Source organism: Lissotriton helveticus, chromosome 4_1 (genome assembly GCF_964261635.1).
Source record: "Lissotriton helveticus chromosome 4_1, aLisHel1.1, whole genome shotgun sequence".
In the NCBI taxonomy this organism is placed as follows: Eukaryota; Metazoa; Chordata; class Amphibia; order Caudata; family Salamandridae; genus Lissotriton; species Lissotriton helveticus.
In genome coordinates this window covers 437,929,400-437,949,539 of record NC_136063.1, presented here as the reverse complement: position 1 = coordinate 437,949,539, position 20,140 = coordinate 437,929,400, and positions in this window count along the sequence as shown.

The window sequence follows — 20,140 nt, the reverse complement described above, 5'->3', positions numbered from 1 at the left end:
AAACCATAACATACTTGCCTGAAGAACCAAGACAAAGCCATGTCAAAGTTCATTATATATGGCAGTATTTTTCCATCCCTGCTGGGCAAAAAAAAGTGAATGCCCCGAAGGTGACATGCTTAATTTGCAACGAGGTCATGTCCAGGGGCAACCCAAATAAAAAATATTCATTTGGGAACTACACAATGATGTCACATGCAGAGGTGGCACCCTAACAATCTGGCACAAGCTGAGGTACGGGATCTGGCTCGGAAAAAAAGAGACCATCAGGCCAGCACCTCCTCAGGTGAATCTTCATTTGCAGCACCAGAAGGGCGCGAAACAGTACCAAATATACAAAAAAAATTTGGTGTAATAAAAATGGTCTGCATTTTTTGCGGAAAGACCCTCTGCTACGGGGAACTAAGCATTCACCTTATTAATGCTTCCATCGACAACCACAACTGCAGCAAGAGAAGAAAGCAGTAGTTTTGTTTTTTGTTTTTTTTGCTCCTCTCGAGCCACTGTTAATTCCCAGTTTTTTGTTTCTTGTTTTTTGTTGAGCCCTTTATAATGGCTGTTTTTCGTTGTTGCCCCCCAAAAAACCAAAAAAAAACATAAAATTGTTCAAAAAATACAAAAAAAACAAAAAATGTTCAGAAAAATTAAAAACAAATATAAAACAACAAAAACATTTAAAAAAAGTTCTTTTCAGAGCTACCTCCCATTTTTGAAAAATTACTAAAATTGTTAGCACTCTTGACTTCATTTTTCTCATTGGTGCGCTTCCCGGTACGTGCACCGGTACGCGAACCTGAAGCGAACCAAAAAAAAAAAAAAGAAGAGTTAGTATAAGGGAAGGAAACAGAGAGTAATGTTAAAAGAAAGACAGCTAGAGCGAGTAACAGAGAGATACTGTTTAATAGATCTATTTACCGAAGAAAAGATGGAAGAGGGTATAATTGTGAAAAACAAAATAGATAAGGAAGTGAAAGAAAAAAAGGAGAGTAGAAGAATAATAAACAAGAGTTTCTTAGAGAATGTGAGTGAATGTTCAAAATAAGAAGAAAAATAGTAAAGGATGTGGAATGAGAGGTGGGGATAGAACCGGACTAAAAGAACAATCCTGAGGGAAAGTGTTAAGAAAACAGTGAGCAAAAGTAAATAGGAATAAAACAAGATGTATGATAGTGACTAAGGTTAAAACATGTGGAATAACAGAGAGAAAAAACAGAAAGCAGAAAAGAAGAAGTGACAGAAAAGGAATGATTGAAACAGCAAAGAAATGTAAATAACATAGGGGCATATTATCAACACAGGCGATAAAATTTTCGCTGCTTTTATCGGCAGAAAACTGCCGCTGAAGCCGCTTTTGCGGCAGAAAACTGCAGCTAAAGCCGCTTTTGCGTCAGTTTTCTGCCAATAAAAGCAGCGATAATTATATTGCCTGTGTTGATAATATGCCCCTTAGTGTGCTTGAGCTACAGGGAGAAAGCATAATGAACAAGTAGTGAAAGAGTGATCAGACAGAGACAGTGAGAGTAATACAACAGGAGTGAGGAACTATGAGAACAGAGGGACTGAGAAAAGGAGTGGAAGGAGTAGAGTAAGTAAGTAATAGAGAAAGGAATGAGGGAAATAGCAAAGGCAGGAAACTGAGGGTTAAAGAAATGAAGCAGTGGAACTAATAGAAGTTAAATGTGATAGAAATGTAACGAAAAGAGTACAAAACATTTACCTTATAATTGTTGTTAACTTAGTCACTTGTTATTTTCATACTTTCAATCTGTGAAAGAAAGAACAAAAATTTGAAAAATATTAAAACATGTATTTAAAAATTAGAAAAGACAAGGGAAAAGATTGACAATCAAAATATTTTACAAAGAAATAAAGTTAGAGATAAACATGCAGAAAAAAAAGAGAAAGAAACGGTGATAGACAGTCAGACACAAAAAGAAATTGAAATAGAGTAAATTACTAAGAGAAAAAAAAAGAAGATACTTTCAGTGACAGAAAAGAAGGATAGAAGAGAAAACTAAATTGAAGTTGTGTAAGCTACTAAAAGAAAGTGAGTAAGGTAAACTATGTAAGGAAAGGGTGAATAAGGAAAAGAGAGTGAGGGAGAGAGGAGACAGAGGAAGTGAAGGAAAGAGTGTCAGATACAGACTGAGTGAGGCATCTACACAATGTGATTCATAATGTTAGGAAACACAGGTAATGTAATTGAAAAACGTTCAATTTTTTTTGCTCATTCCACAATCACATCACCTGTGTTTCCTTTGCTTAGGTATCTCATTGTGCAGATGTAGTCTAGCATATGAAAGACTACGCAGAAGGTGAGCACTGTATGCAACAACTTTGACACTTACAGAAGCCTCTGCTTCTCCATGCCCCCTACACAGTCCTAAATATATACATTTTAAACTGACGGTATCTTGTTGCAGATGAAGTGAGGCCTATCTTGCAACATGGTGCATCTTTTGCACTGCTGCTGTGTCACAAAAGTGACGCAACGGCGGCGCAAAAGAGGCGCACGGCCATCATAAAACTGCCCCTAACATTTTAAATGATTGTTTCAGGATGCCGATAAGGTGTGGCCTATCCAGAGATTTGTTTGAGGTGAGGCCTACTCAGAGTTACAGATTAAATTTAGGCTTGTTGAAGAGTACAGAGGAGATAATACATGTGCAGGCCTACCAACGAAGTGAGTCATGTCCACTGCACTCTTGAACAAAGGCCAGACCTCCTCTGTCTCCCTGGACAGGCCTAAACCTCATCTGCACAATGTGATTCGTAATGTTAGGAAACACAGGATATATAATTGAAAAACGTGCAAATATTTTTGCTCATTTAACAATCACATCACCTGTATTTCCTCAGCTTAGGTATCTCATTGTACAGATGTAGTCTAGCATATCCAAGAGTACGCAGAAGGTGAGGACTGTATGCAACAGAGCAATGTACATTACTCACCTCCCTTGACACTTACAGAAGCCTCAGTTTCTCCATGCCTCCTACACAGTTCTAAATGTATATCATAAATACAAAAAGTACAGAATTAATTGTACATGTTAAATGGTTTATTTTTGCTGTTCTCAGAATATATCAAATTTCACTAAAAACAGTGACTTGAAGGTATTCATCATATAACAGCGGTGAAAAAAAAACACAATCAAAATGATTGTGTTTAAAAAACCCATATAACATAACCAATCAGAAATCAGAACTCCTCAAAAGTAACTTACTTTCCATGACGTCGAAGGATGTCCTATGAACAGCTTATACTCTGTTGTGCTCTTATTATTTTCAGCCCGCCACTTTCTGAAAGAAAAGCTCCATCGTTTTGACAAATATGTTACATACAATAAATGACTTCTCGCTCTCTACCGCACTTCTCCTCAAGGCCAAATCGTGTAAGAGCCATTTATAACTCTTGGAATTCTTCTAAGCAAATCCCGTCATTTTCTTTTTCCGCAACTTTGAGAAAGAAAACGTTCAAGATCACTTTCACAATCCTGTCCTAGTAATATCTCACCTTCTTGCTCACTCGTGTTCCGCATTTCCTATGACACTGATACTGCTTACTATGAAGCAGACTTACACTACCTCTATGACTACTACAATTATTTAATTCTCTACATCACTTTTAATCACAAAGCAATTTAAAACAGTACATAAAATTATATCAACTCCTAGAATCATTATAGGCCAGTTACCTACCCTAAATTCTTTCTTCTGAAAACAGAAAGTAAGAATATTTTTAAATAAAAAGGCAACATTGTTTCATAGTGAAATGTCAATTATTTCCGGAACATCAGTTTTTTTACATTTTGAATCAGATGTGTAATAAGTGGATGTTGTCAAAGGACCATCATGTCATATAATAGCTGCAGTTAGAAATGTTCTTCCTACAATCAACGACTGTGTAGCCACAACATTTGTAATTAAAGTTGAAAACTTACTTTCATCAGGTTTATATAGTTGGAATTTTAAAATTACATTATAACCAAAAGTTTGTTCAAAATATGTCGACAGCATTACAGACTTATATTACCTCTACTCCATGTTTTGATTGGCTGCTTGAATTAGCTTATTAAAAGAAACAGTTTTTCTGAACGCATTCAAAATGCAGTTATTTTTCCATGACGTCAAGTGTTATGGTAAGAACACCGTTTGCTTTGGGGAATACTCTGTTGTCCTTTAACTAATCCGTGCCCACCACTTTATGTAAGAAAACCTTCTTTTTTTTCAGGAACTACTTAAAACTCAAAAATAACTTTTTACTCTGTACTACAATTATCCTCAAGGCCAAATAGTGTAGGAGCCATTAGAACCTCTTGAAATTCCTCAGAGCAAATCCCGAGATTCTTTCCCTAAAATTTTGGTTGTAAAAACACCAGGTAAGAATTTTTAAGGTCAAAAGGCAATTTTTAAAAAAAAGTTAAAACAGAATCATTGCAGAATGACCAGCCGCTTCTAGACTTCAAATAAGCTGTGTAATGTCCTGATGTTGTTGAAGGACCGTCATGATATATAATTGCTGCAGTTACAAAAGTCCTTCCTGATATTGACAACTGCGAAGCCACAAATTTTTTAATTAAAGTTGTCAATTTTGTTCCATCAGGCCTACATCGTTGGAAAAACGACATACTGGCCATATGTTCGTATAAATAATGTGGACAACATTTCAGACTTGCATTGGCTACACTCCATGTTGTGATCGGCTGCTTTTACTAGCTTATTAAAGGACACTGATTTACTGTCTGGCAAAGTTAAATATATAAATCTTTCTGAGTCTACACTAGTAGTACTTGATACCCTACAGTTCTCGCAGTCATGCTGCCATTGATAAGAAAGGCCAAACAGGTGATCTACATCTACACCTTCATCTTGCAATACATCAAGCATATACATTAAAAACTCCTGACAATCTTGCTGAATATTTTGAGAGAATTGTGTTTGACCTGAACATTTGTCTAACAGATTTCGAATTTCAGACACACTTTCTATTTTTGTTCTATCAGTGCTACATTTCTCTAACACAGAATTCAACAAACTGCAAAATCTTTGATCCGAATTGAGCACAATCTCTTCTTTTAAAGTTTCTAGAGAAAAGACAACATTAACCACAACATTAGCATAGCAGTTGACACCAGAACTATTTTCAAATTGAAAACCAACAACATCTTCAACAGAATCCATTTTTTTTCTGCTTATAATTTTGGGTTCATCGACTTTTCGTCTTTTTGCTACAACCTCCCTACTATTGGTCACATTTCTTCGTTTCCGGCCTACCACACGTTTCTCAAACAAAGGATATTGAGGCATATGTGGCGCATACTCTCTTCTTAACCTATTGTATTCCTTAACACAATCTAGATCCGCACAAATGTTTGTGACATCACTCTCAATCAAGTACAATCCCGACAAAGTTCTGACTCGTGACAATGCCACATATGCCATACCTTCCTTGAACACAGAACTGCCAATATTCACCAATGCACTGTCTACACTTAAACCTTGCGATTTATGGATTGTCACCGCATATGCCAAGCAAACAGGAAACTGCTTACGGCGAACATATAAGTCTTTTACAAGCAAAAACCTAGCAGAGCAACGACCAATTAGCTGTACTTCCTCAATGCCATCAAATTTAATTTTTAAAAATTCAATTCCATCTCTATTTCTGTATTTCTCAAAATCAACAACATTACCCATTGATCCATTTACCAGACCTCTTTCAACATGTAAATTCATTCTTAAAATTATACGGCAATTTAAGCACACATTCAGAGTCTTTTCAAAACCAGCAGTTTTAGATATAGTCTTCTCTAATGAATCCAATTTTGATTTCAAATTCTCACACAAAATAATTGTTGCTCCCATATGCTCTATTCTGTCAATAGCTTCCAGTTTCACAATCTCTTGGTTTTCTAAATTCAACATTTTGTTGTTGAAGATGGCACATTCTGCAAGAGTTGGCATCAAACATATTCCAGATTTCTTCTCAGTAATTTTCCGAAAAATATTCTCAGGCACAACGTCTTCTTCTGGATACAAATTTGACAGTAATCGTGCATGTAAAGCTTCTTTCCCATGCTCGGTCACTTTTCCAATTCTAACATCTTGTAGAATATTCTTATAATCTTCATCCTTCGCTTGACGCATATTTTCACGCAGTTCAGCATAATTGAAGTTTAACCATATATTGACGTTGCCAATGCTCCCTAGGCACTTCCTGGTATCTTCATGCATGAGCATTTTGAACACAGGTTGTCCTTTCACTGGTGTCAGCTGCAGAAGATCACCGAAAACAATGATGTGTTTGCCACCAAATAACACATCATACTCTGTTTTGAGAACTTCTTGCATTCTCAAATGCACAAAGGCAAGCACGACATTGGAAACCATGCTTACTTCGTCAATGATAAGAAGTTTCATTTTCCTCAAGACTCTTGAAACTTCACAACAAGCATCTCCAGATAACTTATCATGCTCCACTGGCAGCATCTGTAGACGATGCAAAGTAATACCTTTAATGTTATGTGCTGCCAGTCCAGTTGGAGCAGTGACAACACAAGACAGCGACAACTCAGTCCTTTTCTGCAAATAACATGAAATTGCTTTAATGAGGAAACTTTTTCCAGTTCCCGCTTCTCCACTCACGTACAGTCGGACAGGCTTCAACGACGTACATGAGCACTCTTTCTTCTCATGACTTAATCCATGATCTATTTGGTTGGTAACTTCGTCATATATTTTCCTCTGCTCAACCTTGAGTTGTCTTTCCAAGTCTTCTAAGTTAACCGCATCCTCCTGAGCATGTGCCATGGCTCTTTCCACTTCAATCATGGCAGTGGCAGCTTCATTTTCGATAGCTGGTCCTCCTAGTGGATCCTGACTCAATGAAACAGAACTCTGACTGTCCTGAGAACTGTCTCTAGCAATCTCGGCTGCAATCGTTGCTTCCTGCTCGATTTCCGCATTCAACATTTCTAGATATTTGGAAAAACAGGACATTCTATGGTATTCTTGGCGGCATTGAAAGAGTCTTCATAACAGAGGAAATCTCCAAGCAGTTCCTCTTCTGCACGCCAAGGCTTGAAAAGTTGCAAAAGTAAATAGAAAAACTCTTTTTTTTCAGGAGATTCGCCACTCAATTTTCGATGGTTTACCAAGTGGCATTTTCTTTGCTTGACCAGACATCCCTCACTTCCAATTACAGCATACACTCCTTTATCAATATCTTCTTTGATGTTCCTCTTGAATATGTAATTTTGTAGAACCTCATACAGACAAACCTTCTCGAGGTGACTGCTTCTATTTGGATAATATGTATCCAACATGTTGGTCTTCAAAATATCTGTACTGTTTGGCTCCTTTTCCGCCAAATACTCAATTTCCCGTACAGGTTTCAGAACTCGATTACGTGTTGCAGCAAGACCAAGACTCGCCCAAATGATACTCCTGGATTTGGCATAGAGACTTGCTGAAGACAACCGGTCAGAACATTCGTAAGCTCCGATTTCTCGATGCGACAACATCTTCAGACTGAAACTGTACAACTTCTTACTGAGGCTCTTTTCATGGGAAATGTCCTCCCACATATCCTTCAATTCTGTCTTTTCTTTTTTGGTGATGTAAGATGTCACATACCGAGCACAGCCATACAGTTATCAGCCACAAACTGTATATCCATGTTAGCATTCCACATGGACAAAATCACTGGGTTGTAGTCGTTGATGTACTTGGACTCTTCGTTCCTTTTCAAATTGTAGGTATTTTTGGGTGATTTCTTCTTCACATTATGTCGCAGCGAAGACATCAAACTGTTCACTCTTCCTTTAGAAATCACCGGTCGTGGAAAGGCGAAACGACATTTTGTGTAGAACTTGTCCTTGTTTCTGAATTTACGACGACAGTACTTTCCACAACGATGGCTTTGGAAGCGTAAAACTTGTTCTCTTAGGCTTTTGTCTTCCTTTGCCTTTGGAACAGCACATGTAGAATACTGTTCTATGAAACTCATTACTAAGTCATCCGGATCTGTTCCAAATTTTGGTGCATCTTTGATCCACAGCAGCATATGTATATGAGGAGCACCTCTTGCTTGGTACTCCTTTCTCCAGAAGAAATCCAACACTTCTCCAAGAGGTGGATTTTTCTTGTTCATGAGGAAAGACATCATAGCTTCAAATCTATAATTGAAGTACCTGCATACATTCACTGGATCCAAAGAGCACAGTTTTTCGGGTGTCTTGAATTCGATATTTTCAATGTTTCCATTTGCCTCTCGTAGAAATTCAAGTTAGTCTTCCCAGCCATACTCGGCACTGCTGAGAGTGAGGAACCATGTGGGTGTTCCTAAGTTCCTCAGCATACATTTTAAATCACCATGACGACGGTACCAGTACTCATTAGTACCACGCTGACACGCCATGAAATGAATCAGGTGAGAATCCAAAATACTGTCTTGCACATTGACTTTATCCATAAAGTCCCTTGCCAAGATATTTTGCATGTGTACACCACTTTTCAAGATGTGGTTCACTGCATATGACAGTCCAGACAGATCGCTTTCAAACAGTAGATGAAACAAATAGGGAATGCATTGACGAAACCTAGGATCTTCTGCATACAATCGTAAAGTCCGGTATTCAGAAGCAGGAATTTGATCAGGTCGCTCATCATATCTTCCTCCTTGACCTGTTGGAAATAGCTGTGGGAAACACCGAGCTTCCAAACTTTCCTCCCAAACACGAATGGGACTTCCTTTGGCTTGTTTCATTTGAAACAACTCAATAGCATTCCCCATGACTTCCTTGGAATGCAAAGGATGAACACTATAATGTTCATATATTTCTTCATTTTTAGAGGCTTCTACTTTCTCAATTTGACCAGCACACAAATCGCTATCCTCTTCTTCACTTACTTCCTCTTCTGCAACATATACATTCTTGTAGTACTTATTGTTTTTCTTCAAATACAATGTTGCCTTTTTGACTTTCCTAACATCCACTAAATCTTGCCAGATTTTCTTACTCTTTGTCGGAACCCCATTAACTAAGATAACCAGAGGTTCCTCTTCCACTTTCTCTACTCCAATTGTATTAATGTTTTCTTCAAATCTAGAGGCAAATAAACAACTCTTCCCTTTAATCCTCTCTGTAAATCTGATGGAGGCAATTTCCCTGTCTTTTGGCTTCATTCGTACAATAGCCTGAAAGGGATGGACACTTTGAATCAAAATAGATTCATAAGTATTTAAATCCTTCAATTCAGAAGGAATGTCAACCAATTCCAGATTATTATGAACCGCTCTACCAGGCATCCGGTTTTGATTTAATTTGTTACAACAATAAGTACACACACGTTGATCCGATCCCAAATCAAAACAATTTTCTACCATCAAGTATGTTGCAAAATCCTTCCATTCACTATTATTTTCCCTTTCACTTTTCGCATATAAATCCACTAACTTAGTCTGATTCTTATAATAAGTGCGTCGACAACACACACAAGTGAAATTAGGCCTCTCACTTGATTTCACCTGAAACGTGGCAATTTCTTTCTGAACATTATCTGTACTGGAAACCTGTACACTATCTTCCACATTACCTTCTTCTTCTGGGTCAATTTCAACATTCTCCTCTTTACTTGCAAAGTAACAAAACTCAATTTCTTCACAAATATTCTTCACATCTACTTCAGAACCATGCAAAAGAGCAGTGCATAATTGTTTAAGCATAATTGCTGGACTCTTAGCATAATACAACATTCTAACTAATTTCCTCTCTTTATTATGATGCACTGCTAGCATCCTGAAATGATGAAAAACACTCTGGCATACTCTCCTGGAAAGACAAGCCAGTGAATGACCATGCAAACCTGTCACTTCTCTCACTCTGCAAGGATCTAATTCTTGCAACAACTTCATTTTCTGTTTTAAAGTTTTCTTATTAAATGTCCGTACAAAATCACAAAGCAAATTGATAGAATCCTGTCGCACACTGCAAATACTACTACACTTCCAGGTATACACTGGTCCCTTAGGACGTCTTCCTAAAACCTCATTACCTAACACCTCTTCTGCCTCTGTTGTCACAAGTTTTTCTTTTTCAACTGGACAACCATCTTTCACCTCATAAGCTCGACCACTGGTGTCAACTGCATGCATCAAATCATTATCCTGGAAATAACTCTCCTCATTAAAAAATGCCTCACAACTTGAACTATGCATCCATTCTCCTGAAAAAACTTCACAAAAATTACTACGATTAACTGTTCTCTTCCATCTACTATTTGTTTTGAAATCATAAATTGCCTTGTTTAGTTTCCTAATTCTATTGATTATCAAAATAAATAACTTTCGCTTAATTTCGAATGCCTGATCAATAATTTTCTCAACTTTTTTTTTCTCTTATAAAAAAACACTTTCTGTTGACCTTTCTTAATATATTTTAACAAATTGCCAATTATCTAGTTGCGGAACATTCGTCTACGAATGTCCCTAAACTGATTTTTCCTTCTACTACCATGCACAGAGTTATCTACTGCTCTAGCAGTAACATTTTTGATTGGCCTTTCCTTTCCGTTTAAATTGGCTCTCTTTTTCTGGACTAAAACATATTCTGTAGTAATACTTTTTTTTCTACAAATGTTTCTCAGGAATGATTTCGTTGTCTTACCCGGAGCTTTCTTGGTGACTTGACGAGTTTTTATTGTAGAGGACTGCTGCAAGCATTTAGTAATCTGCTGTCTTTGATGTTTTGTAGCCTTTCGGGTTCTTTCTTTAGATGGCATAATGTAGTTTTGAAATGATCTGCAGTTGAATCTGTGGTAAAATATAATAAAAAATGTTATTAACCACTATTACCAAACAGTAAATCAATAACAGTCGTCAAAAAATGAACACACTACTTGTCAATTTTATATACAATAATTTTTAGTGCATTGGCAAATTTAGTAGTCACAAATAGTAGCAAAGAAATAGAATGCTTCTACATTTGACCTTTGCTCTTTTATATGTGAATCTGAACTAATTTTTATCAGAATATTTCCCTATTTTATTAAAGACACTTCACACAAGCTGTTTTTGAAGATGTGTTTAATTTTAAATGAAACGGTTAACATGTTTACTTTTCATTTCCAGTAACTTTTAAAAATAAATGTTTATAGTTCCATAGGCTCGAGCAGGTCAGCTTCCCACCCTATATCATACAATTCTGACAAATCGGCATCCTCATCATGTTCTTCATCATCCTCAGGATTTAAATCATCCAAGGGATCTACTTCCACTGATGTTTCAATCACAATTTCAATGATAATATCGAGATCAACAGATTGCTCATTATCACTCATGCTTGATGTTGTCGTTATCTTTAAAGAAAGAGAACAACAATGAGATGTTGCAGAGTAAGAGACAAATCTCAGAGACTATAATTGTAAAATTGTTTAACAAGAGTAACATTTTGCAGATATTATTTAACCATGTCCAGCGATGCTGAGGAGGTGAGGCCTATGTCCAATTTTTCAGTGAACAGGACTCATCTCTTCTTAACCTTGGATAAGCCTCACCAACACTGTGTCCCCTGCTAATAATTAAATTTAAAGGAGCAGATTTATGTTAACTGGCGCATCCCCAGGGATGCACCAGTTAACGTGCGCCACTGCTCTGCCACCCATGATGTGCCGCATTTACAATGCAGAGCACCATTGAGCAAAAACAGCACAGATGCGTCACGCATCTGTTCCACAAAAACGGCGCATTGCACGAATCACGTCGTAAGCGCGACATGTCTACTGCAATGCACAGGGGCAAGCCACACATTGCATGGTGCATCACTCCTTATGCCTGTTTCAAACAGGCGTAAGGATTTGATTCAGCAATGCCATAAATGTGACTCAGTGAAATCTTCTTAATTTTACTGTGTTAGTTTTACAGGGCTTTCATGCAAATGACTGGCCACCCTACAACAAAACGCTCACATGAAATCTGACGCAGGTTTCATGTGGCACAGGACTTTACAGCATGACACATCTGCCTAGATGCATCAAGTTGTAAATATGTCGCAACATAGCAAATCTTTTGCACCGCCGCTGCGTCACAAAAGTGACGCACAGCGGCGCAAAAGAGGCACACGGCTATCATAAATCTGTCCCTAACATTTTAAATGATTGATTCAGGATGACGATAAGGTGTGGCCTATCCAGAGGTTTGTTTGAGGTGAGGCCTACTCAGGGTTGCAGATGAAATTTAGGCATGTTGAAGAGTACAGAGGAGATAATACATATGCAGGCCTACCAATGAAGTGAGTCATGTCCACTTCACTCTTGAACAAAGGCCAGACCTCTTCTGTGTCCGTGGACAGGCCTAAACCTCATCTGCACAATGTGATTCGTAACGTTAGGAAACACAGGTGATGTAATTGAAAAATTTGGAATTTCTTTTCCTCATTTCACAATCACATCACCTGTGTTTCCTTTGCTTAGGTATCTCATTGTGCAGATGGAGTCTAGCATATCAAACAGTACACAGAAGTTGAGCACTGTATACAACAATTTTGACATTTACAGAAGATTCAGCTTCTCCATGCCCCCTACACAGTCTTAAATGTTTACAGTTTAAACTGACGGTATCTTGTTGGAGATGAAGTGAGGCCTGTCTTGCAACATGGTGCATCTTTTGCATCACTGCTGCATCACAAAAGTGACGCAATAGCGGCACAAAAGAGGCGCACGGCCATCATAAATCTGCCCCTAACATTTTAAATGATTGATTCAGGATGACGATAAGGTGTGGCCTATCCAGAGGTTTGTTTGAGGTGAGGCCTACTCAGGGTTGCAGATGAAATTTAGGCTTGTTGAAGAGTACAGAGGAGATAATACATGTGCATGCCTACCAATGAAGTGAGTCATGTCCACTTCACTCTTGAACAAAGGCCAGACCTCTTCTGTCTCCCTGGACAGGCCTAAACCTCAACTGCACAATGTGATTCATAATGTTAGGAAACACAGGTGATGTAATTGAAAAATATGGAATTTATTTTCCCCATTTCAGAATCACATAACCTGTGTTTCCTCAGCTTAGTTATCTCATTGAGCAGATTTAGTCTAGCATATCCAAGAGTACGCAGAGGATGAGGACTGTATCCAACAGAGCAATGTACATTACTCACCTCCTTTGACACTTACAGAAGCCTCAGTTTAATATTTCTCAGTTCAATATTTATTTAAAGAAGCAGACATCAATATGACCTCCTCATAAATGTGAAAAGCGTTTTAAAAAAAAAAAAAAACGATTTTCTGGCCTTTTAAATATGCCCCAAGCAGCCTATGAAACTCTAGCAGTACATATCAAGAAACTTAAATGACTTCAATAACTGTTTTTAAACAGATCAAGTAAAGCAGTTATTCAACTACATTCAAGGGGAAGTGACTTAAAATGCCCTAACACACATGAAAGCGTATTTTGAAGGCCCTTGCACCATTTTTCCATCACTTTTAACATGGCTATGTAACTCAAAGAAACAAAATCTAAATTTGCCAAGCACACATGGGGGCGTATTTACAAGGACCTTGCACCACGGGGAAATGACTTAAATTAAAATGGGGAAAATAACATCAAAGGGACTCAAAGGCCTTGTAAATATGCCCCAAGCAGCCTATGAAACTCTAGCAGTACATATCAAGAAACTTAAATGACTTCAATAAACGTTTTTAAACACATCAAGTAAAGCAGTTATTCAACTACATTCAAGGGGAAGTGACTTAAAATGCCCTAACACACATGAAAGCGTATTTTGAAGGCCCTTGCACCATTTTTCCATCACTTTTAACATGGCTATGTAACTCAAAGAAACAAAATCTAAATTTGCCAAGCACACATGGGGGCGTATTTACAAGGACCTTGCACCACGGGGAAATGACTTAAATTAAAATGGGGAAAATAACATCAAAGGGACTCAAAGGCCTTGTAAATATGCCCCAAGCAGCCTATGAAACTTTAGCAGTACATATCAAGAAACTTAAATGACTTCAATAAACGTTTTTAAACACATCAACTAAAGCAGTTATTCAACTACATTCAAGGGGAAGTGACTTAAAATGCCCTAACACACATGAAAGCGTATTTTGAAGGCCCTTACACCATTTTTCCATCACTTTTAACATGGCTATGTAACTCAAAGAAACAAAATCTAAATTTGCCAAGCACACATGGGGGCGTATTTACAAGGACCTTGCACCACGGGGAAATGACTTAAATTAAAATGAGGAAAATAACATCAAAGGGACTCAAAGGCCTTGTAAATATGCCCCAAGCAGCCTATGAAACTCTAGCAGTACATATCAAGAAACTTAAATGACTTCAATAAACGTTTTTAAACACATCAAGTAAAGCAGTTATTCAACTACATTCAAGAGGAAGTGACTTAAAATGCCCTAACACACATGAAAGCGTATTTTGAAGGCCCTTGCTCCATTTTTGCATCACTTTTAACATGGCTATGTAACTCAAAGAAACAAAATCTAAATTTGCCAAGCACACATGGGGACGTATTTACAAAGACCTTGCACCACGGGGAAATGACTTAAATTAAAATGGGGAAAATAACATCAAAGGGACTCAAAGGCCTTGTAAATATGCCCCAAGCAGCCTATGAAACTCTAGCAGTACATATCAAGAAACTTAAATGACTTCAATAAACGTTTTTAAACACATCAAGTGAAGCAGTTATTCAACTACATTCAAGGGGAAGTGACTTAAAATGCCCTAACACACATGAAAGCGTATTTTGAAGGCCCTTGCACCATTTTTCCATCACTTTTAACATGGCTATGTAACTCAAAGAAACAAAATCTAAATTTGCCAAGCACACATGGGGGCGTATTTACAAGGACCTTGCACCACGGGGAAATGACTTAAATTAAAATCGGGAAAATAACATCAAAGGGACTCAAAAGCCTTGTAAATATGCCCCAAGCAACCTATGAAACAAAGCAACATTTTAAATACACAACTTTCTTCATAATTTTCTCCTTAAAGCATACTATTCTCTATCTAAATTAAATGAATCTTTTTTCACCTTAGCAAATACTTTTTGAGTTTCAAAACAGTCTCAGACACACACCAATTTGTCTTAAGCAGAGCAAAAGGTATGCACTCCAGAGGCTGCAACCAACAATGGCAGAGAAATGCTGTAATTCATCACACATATCTCTCATGTCACCCAATCAAAACTCTTCCCTCACTTTTTTCAAATCAACACCCTTCCCCCCTCTGCCCTTTCTGCCTTTTTTCCATAGCAACCACCTCCTGAAAGACCTCTCATGTTTGCAAGTTCACACAACAATGTTTCAATTGAACTCTGAACTCTCAGTACACCTGCGTATCCAGTGCAATCTTTAATAAAATGATTTTTTCTTGACCATTCAAATTACATCTTTCAAAGAACTCATCCATGCACCCTAACTTTCTGTTTTCAGCAATCAAAATCCACCAATCACTGCTACTGATTAATTACCACAGAAACTCCACAGTTTTTTTCATTACATACTCCTACTGTTCAAACTGCCATTTCTTTTCCACACTTCATCTGACTGCAGCAGAACCTCCTCTCACCATGTTTTCTGTCTGGATTGTTGGACATAGTTATATCCACTGGGCTCAAAGGTATGCTGATAACAGAAATGTACACAACCTCAATTTACAAAATGTGGAAATCAACTGGATTGGCCACAGAGGATTAAGATGTCACCAATTGATACCATTGGTGAAAACCTTTTTGCATTTGCCAAAACCTGACCTGTTAATTGTGCACTGTGGATGACTTGGGCACTTTGACTGGGGTAGGTCTGGAAATGCTTTTAAAGGACACCTTTGAGCAATTGATGGCACTATTTCCTCAAACTGCCTTGGTATATTCAAATATATGCCAAAGACAGAAATGGAGGTGGTCGAACCAATTTTGTCCACAAATTGAGAAATCGAGGAAGCATGTAAATAAATCTGTTTCAGCTTACATGAGAGACCATGGAATGGGCTCCATCTACAACAATAACTTGTGTTACTACATGCAAGATATCTACAGAGCAGATGGAGTTCAGTTCTCAGATGAGGGGAACAGAATTTTCATCCTGAATTTAAGACTGTGCATTGGTACCTACTTTTAGGTACCTAAATCAGCCACAGGACCCAAAATCTCTTTTCAGAGCTACCCTACATCTGATCACTCACAATTATTATTTTACTCTAACTTTTTTCACTAATTTTCACCAAAGTACGCTCCCCGGAGCGCTACCCGGTACGCGCACCGGACGTTAACCACGCAAAAATGTAAAAAAAAATGTTTTTTTCGCACATATGGGCCTCCTCAGCCACCCTCGGAAAACCTAGGGGGTCAGGATACGTCTACCGTGCCCCCTTCTACCCATTCTCAACATTATTTGCCCTCCATCTTGTATCTCAATTATACCGAAACACAAAATGGAGGACTCCCGTAACGCTGCCGGTTCGCGTACCGGGGCGCGCACCGGGAAGCGCTCGCTCAAAAAAGGTGGGAAAGTAATATACAGAAAGACCACTGGAGACACTTTCACCAAATATAGATTAGCTCATACTACATACCAATCCCTACCATTTTCACAAATTTGGTTGGAATTCCATTTAGCCATTTAGCCTGTAGACCTCTCTAAATACCCTGAGGTAAATTACTTCACAAAACACATCTGAAGTGTTGGAATTGACAACCAATTAAAATGTCACTTTCATTTTCTACTTTTTTTACCTGACATTTGATTGGTTATGTACCTGAATATATATAAAGAAAGAGAGAGAAACACAGCCATTTTGACTACTACTACCTGAAGTACATTCCAAGAGCATTTTCACTGACAACTTAAACTTGTTTTTAAAAGGTAAGATGTTATTTTGTAAATTTGAAAGGAGAACTATGTCATGCACTTTAAATTAATTTGGGAAAACATTTTCAGATAGTTATATACTGTCCCTCTGTAAGAGTTAGACATTGAGAAAGGCTTGTTTATTATAATTAGGGATTGATTTAGGTTTCTGTGGTATACTAATGAATTTACTTAGGCTTCTTCACAGGCACTTTTTAATAGTACTACTTCACGCCTGAAACCATACAGTGCCCATAGATTACTACTCTGTTATAAACTCACAAGTACCTGTCTGAACTTAAACCCAACAGTGCCCTATCTCTACTGATATATTTATTTTTTATGCAAATTACAGCAAGAAAATGGAAGGAGAGCAGAATATTTCCTTCAAAATTGTTCTGGAGAACAACACAGAAAAAGATATTGAGGACAATGATGACTCAGATTTCATGGATGAATCACGGGACCATGAATTAGTTCAATGTGTAGATGCAGTAGATTCGCTGATTGAAAATGAGGACATTTCCGACAATGTGTTGTTAAATGTTCTGTTAAATTTGGAAAAAGAATCACAAAAATAAATTTATTTTTAATAAAAAAAAGCAACAAAAAAAAAACAACAAAATGAACAATCAATAAACATACAATATTTAAAAAGTCTATCATTCTTTTTTCCTTATAGTACGCTCCCCGGACCGCTTCCCAGTGCGCGTACCAGGCGCTCCCCACGCAAAAAAAAATGATATTTTATTTTTCCCCCCGCGGGGCCCTTTTAAAGCCTCCACATCAAACCTAGGGGGTCAGGGAGGATCTACTATGCCCCCTTATGGTCATTTCCCCCTTTGTTTTGGCCTCCTCTTGTCTCTCGATCCTACCAAGAGACAAGATGGCGGCCGCTCCGGACTGTTTAGAATGTTGACAGACACCGGAGAACCAATCAGCTTCGCTTCGCGAAGTTCAGTTACGCGTCAGGTACGCGAACCGGGGCGCTGCCCGGAGCGCGCTTACAGATATATATATATTTTTGAACGTTAATTTCTCAAAATCCACTGGAGCACATATATTGAGATCTAGCAAAGGCACATCGGGCTACCAGTCCCTACAATTTTGCCAAGTTTCGTGAAAATCCATTCAGCCGTTCGAGCTAAAAGTGAGGCCAACCGCTCTATGGAAAATTGCATGGGAAAAACACGTTTTGGGACCCCCCTTTTTTCTCGGCCCTCCCTTGACGAAACCCCCCCCAATTTTCAGGGGCTGCTCAGAAACAAAATGTGCCATGTTCCTGAAAATTGCAGCCAATTCCGTCCTCAAACGCCAAAGTTATTCGACATAGAATTTTCAAAAATCCCATAGAGAACAAATCCTAACTATATATGCCTACTGGCGACCGCCAGTAGGTAATATATATATATATATATATATATATATATATATATATATATATATATATATATATATATATATATATATATATATATATATATCCATCACAAAAGTTGCCTGACGAATAGAGGACCACTCACAGGTAAGTATTCAGTGTTGCACCCTTTATTGAAAGAAGGCACTCTCCACACCTTAATGCCAAGGCTCAAATGTAGTCCGTAGTCCCGACGCGTTTCGTGCCTCTGCACTTCATCTGTGGGCTTGAGGATTGACAGAAAATGAAGCAGGCAGTTTCCCAGCACTTGTGGATAAATACTTCCCGCCTTCTAGGCGTGGCCACCAGCGTTGCCTCATGGAACCTGTAGTGCTTGGTGTTCCTTCAGTGAGTCGCCTGCAAATCACTTCCGTATTTCAAAAAACAATGAAACCCAAGTGGGTTGGCAGTGGCAGTTCTATGTGCAGAGAGCGGCTCAGTATCTTCTTTAAACCGCACTTGCCTGCCCTTGAAGCTGTTCCGTCGTGTGGCGTTCCAGCAGGGCTGCGCAAAGCACAGCGGTGGTCTCTCTTGCGGCTCAGGCACGCCGCATAATGTAAATACCGTGTATATAGCATGTAAATAATTGACCAACTATTCCAGTTGGTCTGCTTATTATTTGTCTTTTGTTGACCAGTTTAAACATTGCTTGATTGTTTTACTTTGATTAATTTGAGTAATTCACCATTCAAAGATGGCGCTCACACATTGAAGAAAATGGTCCATTGTTTGTTTCAATGGTTTTGCTTTATTACACTTCCGCCTTGCCGTCGCCAGCTGACACTGACGAAGGCAAGTGCTGAAACGCGTCTGTTTGGAGAATATCTGCGCAATTAACTTGGAACTAAGTTTAACCTGCTGCGAGTGCTGTTTCCTTTGGTTTCTTTGGAACTACGGAGCTCGAAATATATATATATATATATATATATATATATATACATATATATTACCTACTGGCAGTCGCCAGTAGGTATATATAGTTAGGATTGATTTCCATGGGAAATCGCAACATTCTATTGAGAATAACTTTGGCGCCGGTTGAGGAATCTGCCTGAATTTTTCAGCAACTTTGCCTCGCGGCGCTCCGGTCCTTCCCTGAAAGTTTGGGGGGATTCGTCAAGCGGGGGCCGAGATTAAAGGGGGGTCCCAAAACGTGTTTTCCCCATGTTAATTTCCATAGGGCGGTCTGTCGCACTTTTAGCTCGAACGGCTGAATGGATTTTCACCAAACTTGGCAAAATTGTAGGGACTGGTACCCCGATGTGCCTTTGCTATGTCTCAAGATATATGCTCCAGTGGTTTTTACGAAAATTAACTTTGAAAAAATATATATTGGGCTACATTGGGCTATATATATGTTAGAGCCCAAATGTAGCCCAATGTAGCCCAATATAGCCCAAAGATGGCCACCAGAGACAAAAAAAAACAAATGTAGCCCAAATATCAGCCAGATGTAGCCCAACTATAGCCCAATGACAGAATGTCCCAGAGTGTTCTAAAGAACAACTAGAGCGCTAACAGTCTTACTTATGACAAAAGTATGGCACACCTGAAGTCATCTTGATTGGAATAAAGTGTTAACACCTAAAACATTTAATTTGCAAAGGAACAAAATGAGGGGGTTCATTTTGCCATAGAAATTATGATTAGTGCTGAAGAAAGAAAAATTAGGGCACATTTTGAGTGACTTCTCAAATCCTCTTATATTTCATTAAAAAGATTCTGATATGCAGTCTCCCAAGATGGCCACCAGAGACAAAAGAGCCCAAATGTAGCCCAAATATCAGCCACATGTAGCCCAACTATAGCCCAATGACAGAATGTCCCAGAGCGTTCTAAAGA